The 21,207-nt window shown below is 39.9% G+C and overlaps 3 pseudogenes; 2 read left to right on the plus strand and 1 right to left on the minus strand.

Moving 5' to 3' along the window:
* LOC122332336 overlaps positions 1-21,207 on the plus strand; it is an 82,573-nt pseudogene that overhangs the window by 14,681 nt on the left and 46,685 nt on the right.
* Positions 1-21,207, minus strand: part of LOC122332337 — a 110,492-nt pseudogene that overhangs the window by 11,922 nt on the left and 77,363 nt on the right.
* Positions 6,561-7,069, plus strand: LOC122332354 (annotated as a pseudogene).

Here is a 21,207-nt window from a genome sequence, read left to right on the forward strand (position 1 = left end):
CGGCGCGTGTTATGAGTTCTGACTGAATATATAAACACTCGAACCCATCGCTATCTGTTGGTTGTGAGACGAAGAGACATTTGAGTATTTTCTGATCAGATCTTGTTGCTTTCTGAAGCTCATCGGAGGATTCCGAGAAGAAGACTTTTATTTCAGAGCGGAGATCAGCGGATTTTCTTGGAGAAGAGTTTTAAACTGTTATTTGTTCTATAACTAAACTTATTTCTGCACTTGTGTCTTGTATTATTATTGTATTTCGTTTTTTCTATTACTTTTCTTTCTTTCTCCCTATTTTCTTATTTTGAGGAGTTTGGAGGAGGTCGTCAATGGCTCACTCAGGCGAAAGCGAGGTATGTTTTTAATTGATTATTTTAGGATATTTATTATTGGTATGTGCATTGTTTGACAGCTTGTGCAACCGTTATATTTAAGTTAAGTGATGTATATCTTGTTCCACGTGACAGATAAACTGTGTGTTTTGATTAATGTTTTGATATGTTTTGATTACTGACTGACTGTTAATAAAACAGTATGAAGTATTGTAAGTGTGTAATATTTCAGCCTCAGGCCGCTCCAGATCCAGGGCGCTGGTATCTCTCAGGCGGCTGCTCAGGAGGATGGGAGGCGAGGCTCTGGTGATCGTGACCCAGAGCAGCCCCTGAGCCAAGAGCTACCAGGATACATCGCACCTCTGCCTTCTGACCTGGCTGTTTCTGTGTCCACAGATCAGCCTCACAGGAAAAGGAAGCGGCAGAAGCGGCGGCCGGGAGGATGAAGGCACGTCCACCTCCAACACAAGACCAGCCAAACGCTCCGCAGAGGTCAGGATTATCAAAGATGTCATGACTCGGTTATTAATAGAAAATGTTCTGTTTATACATTTCTTGTGCGTTTCAGAAGCGTATGTCAAGGGCCCATTGCTGGGCGAGGTGGATCGGCTCGGTGCATGCTGGGATCATGAGGTCCGACAGACTGCCAGTAAGACATTTCCTTCCTGCTTCATTCAAACAGCTTTTAGAAATGGCCATATCAGTGAATGCGTGATTTCCTGTGGTTTATCTGTTCACAGGTTGCCATCAAATACGTTTGCAAAAGCAGGGCGCCAGAGACAGCTGAGCGTGGTGAGTTGAAGGTGAATCTGTTGTGAATCTGCATTCAGCTCTGGATGTAACGGATCTTTGGTCTCTGCAGGAAGGTCAGGGTCTGCTGCCGCTGGAGGTGGCTTTGATGACCCTGGTCAATTCGGCTCCTGCCTGCCCAAGCGTCCTGCAGCTGCTGGAGTGGTTCGACCATCGCAGGCGCTACACCATGATCCTGGGCGTCCCGTTCCTTGCCAAGATCTCCAGAGTTTCTGCGAGGAGAGCGGATGTCTGGAGAGACTCTGGCCAAAAAGTCCTGCTGCAGCTGATCACGGGCGCTGAAACACTGCGAGAGCGCGGAGTCCTGCACCGGGGCGTCAAACCTGAGAACCTTCTGATCTCCACTGAGTCCCACGACATCAAGCTGCTGGACTTGGCTGTGGAGATCTGCTGCAAGACTCAGCCTACCAACACTTTGCAGGTTGCTTTGATCTCACTGCAGTCATATGTTTGTGAACACCAAAGGGAAGATTTTGATCGGACGTTTGTGGTCTTGTGTCTCTCAGGCACTCTTGAATACGCCCCTCCTGAGTGGTTTCGGCAGCACCGCTACTCACGCAGGACCGGCTCTGATTTTGGTCGGTCGGAGGTGACGCTCTACAGCATCCTGTGCGGCTGTTTCCCCTTCAGAGGAGCACGCAGGGTCACCTCCAAAAGCAGGCTGACCTTCCCTAGAGAGCTGTCTACAGGCAAGAGGCGGACATCGCGTCCAGATCCAGGTGAAGCGTGTGCTTTTTTGTGTTGCTGAAGGCTGTGTTGTGTGTAACAGAGTGCCGTCAGCTGATTAGCTGGTGTCTCAGTGCATCGGCATCAGACCGGCCCAGTTTAGAGGACATTGAGAGCCACCCTGGTTAAACTGAACAGGTGTAAGACCAGTGACACACACTTTCTGAATCACAGCAGTCACGGCTGGATTGTGTCGTTGGGATCAGTCTGGATCAATGCTTTCGACTGTTTGTATAGGGAGAGCAGAAGTGACACAGGAAGTGCAGAGAACTGCTTCCTGGTCATCTTCAGTCCGTGAGGGGGCTCTGTGTGGATCCTGGAGGAGCTGAACACACAGCACCAGCAGAAACCAGAGCTAGAAATCAGATAGAGAGTAGAGAAAGGGAGAAATGGGACATTGTGTAAATAAGAGGAACAGACCGAGGCACTAGACACTAAATTGTACATATAATTCATATTTATTAATGTTTAGATGTAATAGATTTTTAGTTGGTTTGCAAAAGGAGTCTGTGCTGTCTAAAACCAGCTTGTGGTTTTATAAATTCATTGAATCATATAAAGAAATGTAATTTCAATTATACATATAGTGTAAATATATTTGAATAAAGCTGTACATTTGCAGATGATTGCAGTGTGTCTTTTAGTGGACAGAGAGTTAATGTGATATATCTAAGGATTAGGATGAAACAGGAACTTAGTGAATTATGATAATACTGTATATTATACCTTTTAGTGCAAATACACACTTAAAAATAAAGAGTACAAAAGCTGTCACTGGGGCGGTAGATTTTTAAAGGGACATATTTGTACCTAAAGGGTCCATTTTTTGAGCCTAAAAAAAGGTTTGAAATGATCTGACATTATTTGCTCATTTAGCAATAAACTTTTGAAGTTGTCTTTTGAAACACTTCAGTCAATAAATGTGACGATGCTGGCCTCACAAAGAAAGTCAGAAAGGTAACCTTACCCCTGACATTAAACTCTCATTAAACCCACTTGTTAAAACCCTTTACAGCAAGAATCCATTTCAGAACTCAAGAAATTACTAAATTCCTCTGAATTCTGATATTTTTGTGTTAATATCAGGCAACTGTTTATGGAGAAAATGATATGGCAATATATCTCTCGCTCTTTATATATACGGTCAGTGTAATTCTGTCAGCTTCCCTGAAAAAAGAAAGAGTAAAGGGAATAAAAGAAAGACAGAAAGAGAGAAGAGAGAATCTGCAGCTGTCGGAAGGAAGTACAGATAAAAAAATCAATAAAACTGACCTTGAGACAATATCACACTGAAATGTAATGATGACACACTCAGCTTGTCGTTAGGCTCCACTCACATTCATGTCAATTGTTGCTTCGTTACAGGACCAGTGTTATGAGGTTATGACCGGCAGCTTTCAGTCTGTCCTTCACAGCTGTCCTCTCTGCTGCTGTGTCCAAGAAAGTGTGTTCCAGACCAGAATCACTGCTGTCAGGTACTGATATATATATATATATATATATATATATATATATATATATATATATATATATATATATATATATATATATATATATACACACACACACACACACACAGTCATTTTCGAAGAAAGCGTGTATGAACTGGTTTGGTAAATGAGAACTGAGAAGAAGTGTAAAAACCTCAACACGTGGCGTTATTAAATAAATGAATCTACTTTTTTTTAGCATGGATGCATTAAACTGAACAAAAATGACTATAAAGACATGCAAAGTGTTACAAAATCTTTCTTTGTTAAATAACTCCACCCTCCAAGGTTTTGATTTGAGCCCTCCTTGCTGTGTGCTTCTTCACCCGTCACACTGGTGGAGAATGTGGGCAAGTGTGAAGAAACACCGACAAGCGATCTCATCTTCACCCCTTGTTTTTTCTATTTCCCTTTTAGTTTACCGCTTGGCATAGCACTCCCCCCCACCATGGAAGAACTGCTACAATGGCTCACCGAGGTCAGCGTCCGTCAGCAACAAATCGTCGAGCATCTGGCGACTCGACAGGGCGAAACGGAGCATTCCGCTGCCTGACCCCAGAGCCCAAGCCACCAAGTTGCTACCAAAAATGTCCACACATGGCGATCCGAGCATTCCTGCTAATGTTCGAGACAACTGCCAATTCAGAAGGTTGGCACCAGAGAGTGAGCACGGATACTGGCCCCTGTTAACTGGCGAGGCGTAGCGTGCGTATTTCTCCCTTTCCAGCGAGGCGGCGGAGAGCTAACCAGAAGTACCCCCAAGAGATTCTCTCCTGGCTCAGCCTTTCACCATCGCCGCAGCCCAGCATTTCCCCGCTGGTAGTACAACCACGTCTCCCGCCTGAGCGCTAGCGGGTCAAGCGGCGCAGCAGGTCGCAGTCGATCGTTTCCTAAGAGCCCTTCCCGCTTACACAGACAAGCTGTCAGGATGAGGAACCCAGCTACCACCATGGAGCTCGTTGAGGCGGTGGTGGAGCGGTGGTACGACCCAACATCAGGAGTCTGAGAGCAAGCGCGCCTTTTCCCCAGGGGTGGTCCAGGGAGCGACAGGCACCGGAGGGCACGCCACGACCAGTCAACAGGCCAGCGGTTCCTCTGCTCACGACGAGCGATTCCAATGGAAGATCCGGCACCCCTGCACGCTGGCTGGCTGGCTGCATCGTCCACCACGAGCCGCCAAGGAAACCTGGAAGCTAGGGTTAGGGTGAGCGGGCAGCCAGCAGCCCATCGCACCGTTGTAGAGCATGTCAAGGAGATGAGAGCGGATAGGCAGCGCCATGCTGTTAGTCCGGGACCACCTGTGCAAGACTCAGTAGGCCCAACAGCGGCACTAACAACTGGGCAGCCCAACCACAGGAATTCCAGCCTGGTGACAAGGTCATGGTCCTCGTTCCTACGGCTGCGTGCAGTTCTTAACAAACTGGCTGGGACCCTACACCGTGGTGGAAAGAATCGGCCCGGTCACATACAGACTGCACCGCTTCGACCACCAAAGACCTGACCAGCTGTACCATGTCAACCTCTTTAAAATATGGAAGAGGAACAGGGCCAAGTCTCGACCTTGTGACCACGGTCCCCTGGTTGTTGACACCAACTGCGGACACTGGCAGTGGCGTCCCATGTGCACCTGCTCGTCACAGGCTGATCGGTCCCAGCTGCCCCCAATCAGCAAAGCGGCATAAGAAAGCCACGTGCACGCTGGCCGGGAGCATTTCGCCTCCATGAACACAGACACTAACCGCTCTTCTTTTACTCCCCACAGAAAGCGTTTAGCCCGATCAGCCAAAATCACACGGCACTGTCTGACTGGCGACCGGAAATGTGTTGGAGAAGCCGCGGGAAAAGCCGCTGCCCTTGCGCCGGACCAGAGAGAGGAGGCGCGTGCGGGCGCCGTGACTCCACCCCTTACCTGCACCTTTCCCCTGGAACACTACCCGACCTGCTCTTCCCCTGCAGCATGTGAGGACACCAGTTCCCCTGTTTATTGTGGGCACTTTTCCCCGTGGACACTTTATTTTGTATATTTCTGTTAATAAAAAAGCCTGACGCCACACCCACTGTGTCTGTGGTTGGCTCCTCTCGCCACAATATATATATATATATATATATATACACATACATACATTGCTATAATAATACACAAATAGCTTGTAGTTGAAAGAAGGTAAAACAAAACAAAGCTGTGAAACAGAAACACCCCTTTAATACCCTGTCAAGAAATATGAAACTGCTTTAAGAACCCACCGTACACACTCCTGCAGTGACATAAGACCAGCAGCACTTCATATAAAGAAAAGAGTAAGATTGTTCTCAGAGTCAGTCTCAAGAAGTTGACCTTTCCGTCTCTCCATGAGATCTGTCCAGATCTAAATGTACTCTGGTGAGCATTACACAAGCTTTCTCAGTCATGTCTTCACTGTTTCTTTCACATTCGTGTCAACTGTTGCTCTTTCACAGGCGTTCTGAGTTTATCAATCAATCATTTTTATTTATATAGCGCTTTTAACATCACAGGTTGCATCAAAGCACTGAACAGTATAAAGCAGAAGATCACAATGATAGGGATGTAACACTGTAAGGAAACCTGCATGAAATCATAAAAGAAAAGGTTCTAAAATCAAGTCCAGCATTATGCAAATACACAAATTAATACATTTTTGCTAATAAATGTAGTGTCTATTAACAGAAACATCAGCTCCGGGGCAGATGTGTGTGCTGTAATGTAATTATTGTCCCATTCACAGTGTAAAATATAAAAGAAATACTTGAAAAATGACTTTGTTGATCTATAATTGATTCTATAAGTTGATCTTTATAGTAATGACAAAAGGCCACATAAAATGATTTTCCGTATCAAAATGTCATTGTTTCAGTGTAAATTAACGTTGAATCTTTGAATCAATATTGTCTGTTTATTCAAACATTGAAAAACCATAAATATTTAAATGTTGTTTCTGCTGTTGATGATAATGTTGGAAAAATCTAAATATCATAGCATTCTAAATTCTCTAAAAATCTTTTTTCTTCTTTTTAAACATATATTGCAATTAAAATAACAAACTAATCATTTATACTGATTTATCAGTTACTTAATTAGCAGAGATCAAGCTAAACCCGCCCACTTCTTTACATCATCAGACATGCTTCAGTGCTCTGAAAGTGTTTATAGTGCTGTGAGTTTAACACTTCATGACTGAGAGCAGAACACAACACAATCTTCATCATCACACAAGACTCAACTACTACAATGAACAACATCCTCATCCTCATCTGGACTCTCACGCTGTTTGCTCAAGGTTTGTTTGATAAAAGTTGATGATTATTATTCATTCTTTGAAATGTGAAATGTACATCAAATATTTAAATGTTATTTTTGTTTTCTCTTTCAGAGTGTAGAGGACAGATCACTGTAACTCAGAGTCCATCATTAATAACAACAGGTCAAGGACAAGACGTCACAATAAACTGTAAAACCAGCAGCAGAGTGTATGGTGGTGACTACTTACACTGGTACTTACAGAAACCTGAGAAGCTCCTAAACTCCTGATATATAGAGTTAACAGCCTCCAGTCAGGAACTCCATCTAGATTCAGTGGAAGTGGATCTGACAGTGATTTCTCTCTGACCATCAGAGGAGTCCAGACTGAAGATACAGGAGATTATTACTGTCAGAGTTTTCACTACCCAAACAGTAAATATGTGTTCACACAGTGATAAAGAGAGTCGTACAAAAAGCTGTGAGTCAGAGTCACAGTGACTGCACTGATACAGCTGAGAGATACTGCAGCTGATGATGAGAGGATCACAAACAACACAAACACATTGAATCAAAGACTTCAGAGCGAAGATTCATTTATATGATATAGTTGTGAAACATCAGGCAAAAGATCTTAGTCAATGTGCAGGAGACGTATTAGGAGCAGAGTTAGACAGCAACAAAGTACATTTACATGAGTTTTTTAATTTGTACTTTTGTTTTATTTTCTGGAAACTTATAACATTAACTTTACAAAAGACAAATATCATACTTTTCACTCCACTACATTCTTGTCAATGTCCTTAAAGTAGAAAGACATTACTATGTACTATGTAGAGAGTTCATTTTGTTTCCACTGATCATCTTGAAATGTTTCTACACCTTGACTTGACATGCTTCTGAAAGGTCCCACAGTTAACAGTGTATGTCAGAGAGCAGAACCTAGCCATGAAGTACAAGAAAGTGTCCGTAGACCACAGAGACTGCATTGTATCGAGACACAGATCTGGAGAATTGTACAAAACAAAATCTGCAGCTTTGAAGATTCATAGAAGCACGTGGTCTCTCTTAATGAAAGAGCGTTTGTAACAAACAGGACTTCTCCTACAACTGATCTTCTGGACAAACTGAGCAATTAATGGAGAAAGGCCTTGTCTAAACTGATGACAGAGAACCTGATGGTCATTTGAGTTGAGCTCCATGATCATAGAAGATGAGAGAAACCTACAGATAACAAACATCACAGGAGACACTTCACTGATCTGGACTTTATGGTGGTGTGACCAAACTCAATCATCTCTTCAGTGAAGATGCATGAAAACACACCTGGAATTAAAAAACACCTAAATGACCCTCAGACTCTAAAAAACAAGATTCACTGGTTAAAAAAAAATCACCTTTAAAGTTATCCATATTAAGTTCTTAGCTATGCATATTACTAATCAAAATGTAAGTTTACCAAATGTCTTCATGGAACTTGATCTTTACTTAATCATTTTAGGAATAAAAGAAACATCATTCATTTTGACCAATGCAATGTGTTTGTTGTTACAGATATTCTTCAGCAACTTAAGACTGGTTTTAAGCGGTGTGTGATTGAGTTTAATACGACTAACAATAAGCTTGAGGACAAACAAAACAGTTCTTAATATGTGTGTTGTTTTCTTCATACTTGTGTGTTAATGGAGAGTTAGAAGCTGTTCTCATAAACTGAACTCAAGCTGATGACGTGTCAGGGATCTGAAGAGAGGACTCAAAAACACGGTGAGTGTCAACAGCTTTATTTAAGAAACAGGTAGACTAGATGAGAGAAGTGAACACAGTCCAGACAGTAGTCAGGCTGAGAGGAGACTGAGTCAGCCCCAGATGACGGTTGACCAGAGAGGTGAAGACACTGAGAAGATAATGACCAGAGCTCTGATAGTAGTAAGGTGAAGCCAGTCCACAGCCAGCTGGACAGGACAGACAGAACAACAGGACAGGACAGGACAGGACAGGACAGAACAGGACAGGACAGGACAGGACAGGACAGGACAGGACAGGACAGGACAGGACCGGACCGGACAGGACAGGACAGGACAGGACAGGACAGATGACTGACAAAAACCAAGAAAACAAAGACAACTCAGACAGGGAATAATCAAAGACTCTGAGATTGAGGAGACACAGTAGCAAACACTGGCGTTAACACAACAGGTAGAGTTATCAAACTAACAACACAAGAGAGAAGACAAGGATATTATAAAAGGTACAGAGAACACAAGGAAGACAAGACTAAGACAAACGAGGACTAAACAAGTCTGTGGTAACAGGAAACAAGGAGACAGAAGAAGAGAAGCACATGACAAACACAAAGAAAGAAACATTAAACAAAGACAGGACACACATGACGTTCAGGGAAGGATCCTGACAGTCCGCGCACATAAAATAGTTATAATGATTAAGGTCAGGTACAGTTAAAATTTCTTTAATAACAAAATCATTAGAAAACTCTGCATCGTCACTAAAAGTTATAATTAGCTATAAGTCTTTTAAACATTACACACTCGTGTTTTCTTCAGAGACTGTACTCATACACGCTCAACAATCTCTCCATTGTAAAAACAAAAATACACAGCGGGATCAAACATTTAATGGCATATTTTTAGAAAATGTCCCCTCTCAAAAAATGAAACTCAGGTCGATCTAACATCTGAAAATTGTACATGTTAAAATGAAGCCTTTTTATAATGTAGATAAAAACTGAGATAAAACAGAGAGAGACACTCCTGCTCCATGAGAACGAGAATATTTACATACAAAATAAGTTTATAGAATATATGAATAACGTGATGATAATGAATTCATCTGCGGTCTGAGACTGACAGCCGTTCTGTGTCTGAAGATCATTTACATAGAGACACTTTACATGAGAGTGTTTATAGTGCTGTGAGTTTAACACTTCATGACTGAGAGCAGAACACAACACAATCTTCATCATCACACAAGACTCAACTACTACAATGAACAACATCCTCATCCTCATCTGGACTCTCACTCTCTGTATTCAGGGTAAATATTTTATGAAAAATCACAAACTATACTACAACATCTCATATAGTCTAATAGTATAGTATAATATTTGGTCAAAATGTTCACTAAACAGCTAAAATGTCTTTTTCAGAGAGCTGGGGACAAATGACAGTGACTCAGAATCCAGAAATAAAATCCATCAAACAAGGAGAAACTGTTTACGATCAGCTGTAAAACCAGTCAAACACTTACTAACTGTGGTAGCTGTTTGTCTTGGTATCAACAGAAACCTGGAGAAGCTCTAAACTCCTCATTTATTACATAAACAGCCTCCAGTCAGGAACTCCATCTAGATTCAGTGGAAGTGGATCAGGGACTGATTTCTCTCTGACCATCAGAGAGAGTCAGACTGAAGATACAGGAGATTATTACTGTATGAGTGTACACTATATCAGTGGTAGTTATGTGTTCACACAGTGATAAAGAGTCGTACAAAAAGCTGTGAGTCAGAGTCACAGAGACTGCACTGATACAGCTGAGAGATACTGCAGCTGCTCTACAACACAATCACACACAACACTGATCAGAGAACACACACTCATAACACAATATCATTTACAACACAAATATTATATTCCTGATGAAACTAAGTCAGTGTTTTAGTTAAATATGATGTCAATCAATTCATTCAGTCACTTCTTCTGTCTTTTAAAGAAATATATTTAAGACAATGTTTACTTTATGTATGAAAATAGCAAAACCATTCTTTAAACCTTTTAATGGGTTTAAAGTAACAGTTATTAAGCAGGCCTTAGCATGGTTACTGTATAATATTTATGTAATGAGCGTATAATGAGCTTCAGTTTGCTTTTTTAAAAAGTAATTTATAATATATTTTATGAAGCACATTAATTCACTACATAAGTACACTACAGGTATAAGTGCTATTTGCTAAAAGTGCATTCTTACGATGTTCTTAAAGTGTTAATATTATTAATTTATTTAGCTATGTTTATTTATTTCTTTTATTAGATTTATTTCTGTGTGTGTTATTAGCCTATCACTATTAATTTGATGTCTTATGTCTGTAATCACGGGTCTAGATACAGGCGTATAAAATTAAAACACAGATGCAAACCTGTAAAGCATTGATGGACTCTTCTTGTCTTTCACAGGCCGTGTGTGTGATAAAGCAGTCTATAACTTCTACAGAGTCTGAAACACAGCTGAAGAAAATATAAGTCACACTCAAAGATAAGATGAAAATCACATTTAAACTCTTCTTTTCTTTGTTTGCTTCAGACACTCGGAGGCTTAAGTTTGTAAATATACTGTTCACTTCTGCATTGTTTCTTCAGAAAATTGTATTTCGCTGCTTATATATTCAATGATGTTCTATTTATAATTGTTATTTTAAGTCATACAAGTATAAATGAAATGTTCTAGAAATGGTTAAAAAGATAATTTGACTGATCTTTTATTTGTTATGTTTTTGGTCAAGATATTATACTCCTGCACTAGAATATATTTCCTTATATATTATATTTCCAAATATATTTATTTTGTCAAAATAAAAATTAGAATAGCGCTATTTAAATATACTGAGAGTAACATCTGTTCTGCTTGACTAGAAGCGAAACCCATCTGTTTCCGTCCAGATTATGGACCAATCAAACGGTCTGAAAATCTCATTTTCATGGTCAGGTGGAGTGATTGTGGACGGTCTCAGAATAGAGCAGCTCTGTCTCCAGAGACCATGTTCAAAGCCCCAAGAGCTTTATTTGACTCCATTTACTGCTACTGATGGAGCTTGTGAAAAACACTACATGCGTCTTGATCTGTTGGTTGTGGAATGATGTGGTCGGACACAAAGCGGAGCTTGTTGAAGCTTTATTGAATGTTGCAGCAAACACAGCAGATTGAAAGATCAGCCAGTGCTTTGACACTAGAGCTCTCTTTCAGTCTTGAGTTACAGTAAATGACTACAGCTGCAGCACTAGACTCACGTGAATCCTGCCTGACACAGGACACTCAGATCGGCTCATCTTCAGGAGAGAAACATCAGCACTGCGAGCGACTAACAGCGACTCTTGTGGAGCGAGGCGTCACGAAGCTCCATCATGTGTTACTCTGCAGGCGTACTGCTCTCCCTTTTCCCAGCGTGCTTTGCTGAGGTCAGGGCGCTACTGCGGCTGTGAGGCCGTCCCCGCTCGCTCTCTGCGCTGGTCGACCCCTCGGTGACCTCTGAGTCGTCCAGCCTCCAGCTCACCTGCGCCCCTGTGGAGAGTAAGAGCTGAGCAGGCAGAGCAGTGCGGCTGAGTCTCCAGAGATCTGCAGAGAAGAGGCAGCAGAGACACCGAGGGCTTCTCTGTGGGACCAGCTGCAGGAGACAAACACAACACATTCACAAACACACTCTTCTGCAGCGTTCACAGCATTTCTACAGGACTTTCAGCAGCAGGCGTGAGGCGCAGTCACGATCACCATCTCATCACAGTTCATGTGATAAACACAAACTACGATCACTGCCTACATTTATATCAAACTTCAGAAAGAAAACTAAACTAAAGCAGGGCACTGACAGCTTGATTCAGTAGTTTAGTGTTTTAGGATAAATATTCGCTCATGTTTTAAAATTTATTTTACACCTAATAAAATATAACTATTTTAAGCTAAAATGTCGTGACCACAGTTCAGATGAAGTTAAGTTATGTTGCTGATTATAATAGAAAACATTAGAAATGAGCTGATATACACACAATATACAAGTTACAGAATCACTATACATTTTAATTCAATTAGGCGTCATAAATGAAACTAAACACACAAGACACCGACTGATTAGTGTTTTTTTTCTGTTGAATATTTTTAATTCTTTATAAATGAAATTTAAACAGAGATTTTGTGACTAAATTATATCACTTTTGTTAAGTAATTAGAAAACAACTGAATCAACTGAATTTATAAATTCGTTTTTTTTTCTTTCTTTCTTTTTGGTTTTACAAATCGTTCCTGTATTTAAAAGCACTGAATTATAAGAACCAGCGCTAAATAGTCCTCTCATGTTTTATTTTTTTTAATACAGCTAAAAATGTTACTAATTTAAGATGAAATGTTGTGACAGTTTAGATGAAGTTAATATTATGTTGCTGAATATATTAGAAAACATTAGAAATGAGCTGATATACACACAATATACAAGTTACAGACTCACTTTATATTTCACTTCTTCAATTCAATCTCATGAATGAAATTAAACACAGAAGACACCGACTGCTTAAATTTCATTAGGTTTTACATCCCAAAGAAAAATCTCTTTTAGATATTTTTCAACTTTTCAGTTCTTTATAACTAAAATTTAAACAAAGATTTTGTAACTAAAAATAATATGTTTTTATAATTAGAAAATACAGAATCAACAGAATTTATATATTTTTTGACAAATCGTTCTTGTTTTTAAAAAGACTGAATTATAAAAACAACGATAGCAAAGCGAGATTCAGAATCACTGACTGAACTACAGAAAGTAGCTGCTATATATATTCTGAGATCAAATCTGTTTATTTTTGTATATCTACAAAAGAAGTTTAGTTACGTATGAACACAGAGTTAAAACTAATGAAGAAAATAAACCTGTAATAAATATTTTAATCATAAATTGTATGTCTGGAGAATTAAAAAGACTTACGAGCACCAGTTTAGTTCCTCCACCGAAAGTGTACCACAGTGATCACGATCTAATGAAAGACTCGTACAAAAACCTCTCTTCACTCGAGTGAACACAAACTCCAGCAGAGACACAAACACTTCAACACACTGACAGAGAAACACACATTATTAGTGAATATTAATTCACATAAACATGATTACAGTCAAATCTGTACATAAAAATATTTGAAAATTATTATAAATCATTAGTACCTTCATGAAGAGTTAAAATGTGCACTAAATGACCTGAACTGACTCTATTTACACATTTAACTAATCATTTATTCATTATTTATTCATGTTTTGCAGTAACTTATGTGTCAATATCTTATGTTGAGATCACATGACCAGCTGATTATCACTCATCTTTATCTCAATAAATCTATTATCAGACAACAGTGAAGAGTGTGTGTGTGTGTGTGTGTGTGTGTGTGTGTGTGTCTGTGTGTGTGAGAGTGTGTGTGTGTGTGTGTGCGTGTGTGTGTGTGATGTGGTCATCTCGCGATGAGGAGTGATTAAGAACATGCTTACCTGCACCAACAGTTTTTGACCTGGTCTGGCCTTCAAGTAAAGCAGAGCAAATGTGCGGTCTTCTGGGAGAGGAGGAGGCGGTGGCAACCGCTGGTATAGATCTAAGACTGACCAGCCACCTTCTTTCACCATTTTAGACCAGCCTCTTAGAGTGTATGCCAGACATGAAATTTACAAATATCTGGGTCACAAATTCAACATCGCTGGGGACTGGAATGAACAAGTGACTGATTTAGAACATCAGTTTACCATCAGCCTGGATTTGATTGATGCATCACCTCTTCCGGTCATTATGAAGATTCAAGCGATTAGAGATAAAGCTTTTCTAAAATACAGCACCATTTTGCAAATGTCCATATCTCACAGAAGGTTTTGTGTGAAATGGATAATAAAACTGTGCAATTAGTAAGAGAAATGGCTGTACCTCAATACGCACTCTACAAGGTGCTTTATCTTCAGGAAAGAGACAGGATGGAGGGCTCGGTGTCCCCCAAACTGCATGTGGGAATATACAGCCTCACAGCAGTCACATCTTACTAACATGCTGAACTGCGATGATACCAGCGTGAGGAGATTGGCGAGAGCATCTCTGCTACTGGACTTTAAAAGAAGGAAGGTACTACAGGCATGCGGAGGGGAAGACAGCTTCTTGGGCTTTAAAAGGAAGAGCAGTGGAAAGCTGGATGGAAGGGCGCAGGGGTTTGGTGTGTCGATCAGATTGGCCTGATTTAAACAATTTATGCTGGAGAACAGGTACGCAGCTTAAAAGTGGATCCACAGCCTTCAGCCTGTAGAGGTCTCGGGGGCGCAGTGGTGGAGGATGCATCGGTTACGGTGGAAGCTAGACTGGATTATAACAACACCACATACTTCCTCTTATCAAAAAACATCAAGGCAGACTCTCATGTCCATCCAAAGAGCTCGTAATATGGAGTATTGGTCTAACTTAAAGCTTCAGGGAAAGCTGACCAAATTGACCTGTGCAGACCACTCAGTGTCACACACCATATACAGTAATACCACCCTGAATGAGGAGATCCTCATATTTTGTGTGAAAAGCCCGCCTGCAGGTTCTCCTACAAGATACAACCTTTCTCTGTGGTTTCCACTTCCCATACATTCCCCCTTCTGCATTTTGCATGAACCTCTACAACATCTGGAGTCAGTAGCGCACATCATGAATGGCTGCCCAGCATTTAAAGGACTGTATATCGCAAGACATGACAGACTTGTTGAGCTTATTGCCGCCCAGATCCCCTGTGGGACTGATGGACAGTTGTACAAACACACTATGGTACAGCCACATTGGTATAATTCAGTTGTGAACATCTTTTAGGCATTCCCAACACACCAGACATTGTTTACATATCCCAAACTAGTAAAACAGCCATTTATTTTGAAGTGTCATGTGCATTTGATTTGTTTATTGAGGACTCTTACTGTACAAAGATTCTGAAATATCAACCTTTACTATCTGCCACTGAGAGCCTGGAGTTACAAGAGCCGACTTATTGTGCTTGTGTTTGGCAGTTTGGGTCATGTACACAGGCTGGTTGTTAGTGGACTTTGTATTGGAGGTTACGGAAAACAAGGGCCAAACAGCTAACAAAGTACTGCTCTATTTCAGCTGTCATAGGAAGCATGTATATTTGGAAAAGGCGATGTTTTTGTACCTTTGAAATGGTAAACTCAAGGCAGTGTGCTTCTTGTTTAAAAACGTGTTGGAACTTTCAGAAGATTTGATTCCTAATGAATTTACCTTGTAATGTGGAATCAAATAAAGTATATAATCTGTGTGTGTGTGTGTGTGTGTGTGTGTGTGTGTGTGTGTGTCACAAGAACCAATGAAGTATCCACAAAGCACGTGTTCCTTTAAAAGATTAAATGTTTAAAACATTATGTTGTCACACAATGATTCTGAAACTGATTCTCAACAATCATATATTGGTAGAATGTAGAAGATCAGTGTTTGTTATTAGATCTGTGTGCTAACAACATCACAGTCTTTTGACTCCAGCTTTCAGCCAGAGAAAGATCGTCAGGTGGTGTCCAAACTTCCTCAAAGCGTTTCGACCCTGAACCACGACGTCTTCAGTTGATGGAGTCAGCAGTTAAAGTGCCATCTTCTCTGACTTCAGCTCAACTCCTCTGTTTACTCCAAAGACAACAAGAGACTCTTTCTGCTGCCTCCCCAACCTCTGAAGATCATTTACATAGAGACACTTTACATGAGAGTGTTTATAGTGCTGTGAGTTTAACACTTCATGACTGAGAGCAGAACACAACACAATCTTCATCATCACACAAGACTCAACTTACTACAATGAACAACATCCTCATCCTCATCTGGACTCTGACTCTCTGTATTCAGGGTAAATATTTGACTAAATACTGCACTAAATATCATTACACACATCTTATGAAACAGTCCAATAACCACTGAATGTCTTTTTCAGAGATCTGGGGACAAGTGACAGTGACTCAGAATCCAGAAATAAAATCCATCAAACAAGGAGAAACTGTTACAATCAGCTGTAAAACCAGTCCAGCCGATTTCTGGCTGTAGTGACTGTGTGTCTTAGTATCAGCAGAAACCTGGAGAAGCTCCTAAACTCCTCATTTATTGGATATAAGAAGCCTTTATTCAGAACTCCATCTAGATTCAGTGGAAGTGGATCAAACTATGAAGTGATTTCTCTCTGACCATCAGTGGAGTCAGACTGAAGATACAGGAGATTATTACTGTCAGAGTTATCACTACATCAACAGTAAAGATGTGTTCACACAGTGATAAAATTGAGTCGTACAAAGCTGTGAGTCAGAGTCACAGTGACTGCACTGATACAGCTGAGAGAGATACTGCAGCTGATGATGAGAGAGGATCACAAACAACACAAACTCACTGAATCAAACACTTCACAGATTTATTCATACGATGTTCTATGAAGAAATATACTTATTAATGCAATGTAATATAAATTATATAACACTCACTAGATTTGACATTGCCTGAAGAAAAGTTGTGAGGTGCTTGTTGAAGAAAAAACATGTTAAGGGTAAAAGTTTTCCAAGATTTTTGCTTCTTTTTCTTAGACACCTGTGACTTTAAGAGAGTGACCATGTATACTAGAGACATTTATCAGTCATTTATTTCAGTTTCTAACTAGGATATTTGAATATTCCTATATTCTCTTACTCTTCAGTTATTTATTTATTAGGAGTCGCTCAGGATCTTGTGGTCACAGATTCATACTGATGGAAAATCAAACAGCTCTGCTATAGACTTCTGAACAGTTTGAATGAGCTCACAATCTACTTTATTAACAGATTTCAACAGATCTCTGAATCCTGTTTCCTTTTCTAACTTCATTGACATTTTATGTCGATCACTATTGATTGTAAAAAAATGCTCTTGTGGCTTTAGTGGCAGAAGAAAATAACATTTTAATCAACATCTTAAAAAAAAATGATCCATTGTCACTGCATTGCAGTCAAAAGCTGAATTTTATTAAGGTGCCTTTTCATTGGTCTGAAGTGGAAAAAAAGCTAAATACAGCTGTGAATGGGTTAAGTTTGTCCACTTTCAACTATTCCCAGAAGTAGACTGGATCGCGCTCATAGAGCAGGCGCTCATGTGGTCGAAAGCATTCAACGCTAAAAACTGTGATTGACCAAACACATCTTAACGAGGTGTAATCAGGACCACAGACACCTTTGATAAGAAGAACCTAAATGATCTTTGAGATTTCTGGTAGACATGAATCGAACATGAAACTGTTTATTAGGCGTAAAGTGCTGAAAGTGCGTTTAGAGAAACCAAACACTTCCGTTCATAACAAGAAACAACAGCCAAGCACATGTTGACTTTCATCAGGACCTGGATGTTTGCCATCAATAAAGTGTAGAGGAATAGCCTTGTCAAAATCCAGAATTCACTCCACAGCTCTCTGAATACATGAACCACTACGGCTCACATTACACTAGACTTCTTGTCTTCTGAGCATCTCTGTTTTGTTGCAGTGCAGTACAGACTGGAAGCACTGTTGTATAAACATTATAAAGAAACCTGCATGAAATCATAAAAAGAAAAGGTTCTAAAATCAAGTCCAGCATTTTGCAAATACACAAACAAATAAATGTTTGCTAATAAATGTAAGTAGGGCAGAAGGGAGGCAGGGGTGACACAGGAAGTGCGGAGAACTGCTTCCTGTTCATCTTCAGTCCGTGAGGAGCTCTGTGTGGATCCTGGAGGAGATGAACACACAGCACCAGCTGCAGAAACCAGAGATCAGATAGAGAGTAGAGAAGAGGAGAAATGGGACATTGTGTAAATAAGAGGAACAGACCGAGAGGCACTAGACACTAAATTGTACATATAATTCATATTTATTAATGTTTAGATGTAATAGATTTTTAGTTGGTTTGCAAAAGGAGTCTGTGCTGTCTAAATCCAGCTTGTGGTTTTATAAATTCATTGAATCATATAAAGAAATGTAATTTCAATTATACATTTAGTGTAAATATATTTGAATATGTTGTATGTTTGTTATGTTACACTTTAAGTGAAACATTCTGCTATTTCTAAAGATTAGGATAAAACAGGAACACAGTGAATTTTGATAATACTATATATTATACCTTTAAGTTCAAATACACTCTTAGAAATGAAGGTACAAAAGCTGTCATTAGGGCGGTAGATTTTTAAAAGGGACATGTTTGAACCTAAAGGGTCCATTTTGATAACAAAGGTACATATTTGAACCTATGTCACGGTGTGGTTTGTGAGAAGGAGCACTCAATGAAAAAATGAACTGAAACAGTTTTAATCACTCTACAAATGGACAAAATAGCAAGATAGTTGCAAGCAGGCAGGACAAAAAAACCCACTGCGCTTTAAAGGCGAAGTGATGATTAAACAGAAGAAAACTGGAACTTACACACACAGGAAGTGACTAAATTAACAAGACACAGCTGAAGACAATTAGACAATTAATAGAAAGTAGGTCACTCTGAACACATGGTAGAAGTAAAATAACTAGAGTGAATAATTTGTTATTAAATGCAGAGACCCAGTCTCTGTAATAAATTCGACAATAGTTGCTAGAAGTTAAGTGTTCCCAACAAAAGCAAGCCAGAGCGGACTGGCAACAGGGACAAAACCCCATCCATACAGAATGAAGAAAAAAACATGGGAGAAACCAGTTGGAGCCAGTTCAATTTTAAGCGCCAGCTGTGTGTGTGCATCTAGGTGTTCTGGTCTCTGATAGACATAATCTCTGGGTGCTGATCCACCATCTACTCTGGATACAAACTGTGAAACAGATTAAGAAAAACAAGACTAATATTAGCATACATGCCATTATTTTTACGATGTCACAAGTACATTGTGTTTTGAGATAATGTTCCCCGGTTCCAGTGAATCTAAATAATGCAGCCTAAAATCTTTTAACTGATTTATATAATATACAGGCGTGGACAAAATTATTTGGTACCCTTTGGTCAATGAAAGAAAAAACTCACAATGGTCACAGAAATAACTTTAATCTGACAAAAGTAATAATAAATAAAATTCTATAAATGTTAACCAATGAAAGTCAGACATTGTTTTTCAACCATGCTTCAACAGAATTATTAAAAAAATAAACTCATGAAACAGACCTGGACAAAAATGATGGTACCCCTAACTTAATATTTTGTTGCATAACCTTTTGAGGCAATCACTGCAATCAAGCGCTTCCTGTAACTGTCAATGAGACTTCTGCACCTCTCAGCAGGTATTTTGGCCCCTCCTCATGAGCAAACTGCTCCAGTTGTATCCGGTTTGAAGGGTGCCTTTTCCAGACTGCATGTTTCAGCTCCTTCCAAAGATGCTCAATAGGATTGAGGTCAGGGCTCATAGAGGCCACTTTACAATAGTCCAATTTTTTCCTCTTAGCCATTCTTGGGTGTTTTTAGCGGTGTGTTTTGGGTCATTGTCCTGTTGCAAGACCCATGACCTGCGACTGAGACCAAGCTTTCTGACACTGGCTAGTACATTTCTCTCTAGAATTCCTTGATAGTCTTGAGATTTCATTGTACCCTGCACAGATTCAAGACACCCTGTGCCAGACGCAGCAAAGCAGCCCCAGAACATAACAGAGCCTCCTCCATGTTTCACAGTAGGGACAGTGTTCTTTTCTTGATATGCTTCATTTTTAGTCTGTGAACATACAGCTGATGTGCCTTGGCAAAAACTTCGATTTTTGTCTCATCTGTCCACAGGACATTCTCCCAGAAGCTTTGTGGCTTGTCAACATGTAGTTTGGCATATTCAGTCTTGCTTTTTATGATTCGTTTTCAACAATGGTGTCCTCCTTGGTCGTCTCCCATGTAGTCACTTTGGCTCAAACAACGACGGATGGTGCGATCTGACACTGATGTTCCTTGAGCATGAAGTTCACCTTGAATCTCTTTAGAAGTCTTTCTAGGCTCTTTTGTTACCATTCGGATTATCCGTCTCTTAGATTTGTCATCAATTTTCCTCCTGCGGCCACGTCCAGGAGGTTGGCTACAGTCCATGGATCTTAAACTTCTGAATAAAATATGTGCAACTGTAGTCACAGGAACATCTAGTTGCTTGGAGATGGTCTTATAGCCTTTACCTTTAACATGCTTGTCTATAATTTTCTTTCTGATCTCTTGAGACAACTCTTTCCTTTGCTTCCTCTGGTCCATGTCAGAAGTGTGGTACACACCATATCATAAACAACACAGTGATTACCTGGAGCCATATATATAGGCCCAATGGCTGATTACAAGGTTGTAGACACCTGTGATGCTAATTAGTGGACACACCTTGAATTAACATGTCCTTTGGTCACATTATTTTCAGTGTTTTCTAGAATTACCATCATTTTTGTCCATGCCTGTTTTAGTGAGTTTATTTTTTAAATAATTCTGTTGAAGCATGGTTGAAAAACAATGTCTGACTTTCATTAGTTAACATTTATAAATTTTTATTTATTATTACTTTTGTCAGATAACAGTTATTTCTGTGACCATTGTGACAATTTTTTCTTTCATTGACCACTATAATGTGATAAGAAGATCGCTCAAATTTTTGAGGGCTAAACCATTCAGGGCTTTATAGGTAATAATAAGATTTTAAAATCTATCCGATGTTTGATGAGGCAGTGCAGTTTGGCAGAACCGGGCTAATATGATCATACTTTAGTTCACAATGGACTCTATAGCTGCAGCGTTTTTGGACTAGCTGAGATTTGTTTATCAAGCGTGCAGAACAACCACTCAATAAAGCATTACATAATCAAACCTCGAAGTCATAAACGCATAAATTAATATTTCT

This window comes from Puntigrus tetrazona, unplaced genomic scaffold (genome assembly GCF_018831695.1).
Source record: "Puntigrus tetrazona isolate hp1 unplaced genomic scaffold, ASM1883169v1 S000000009, whole genome shotgun sequence".
NCBI lineage: Eukaryota > Metazoa > Chordata > Actinopteri > Cypriniformes > Cyprinidae > Puntigrus > Puntigrus tetrazona.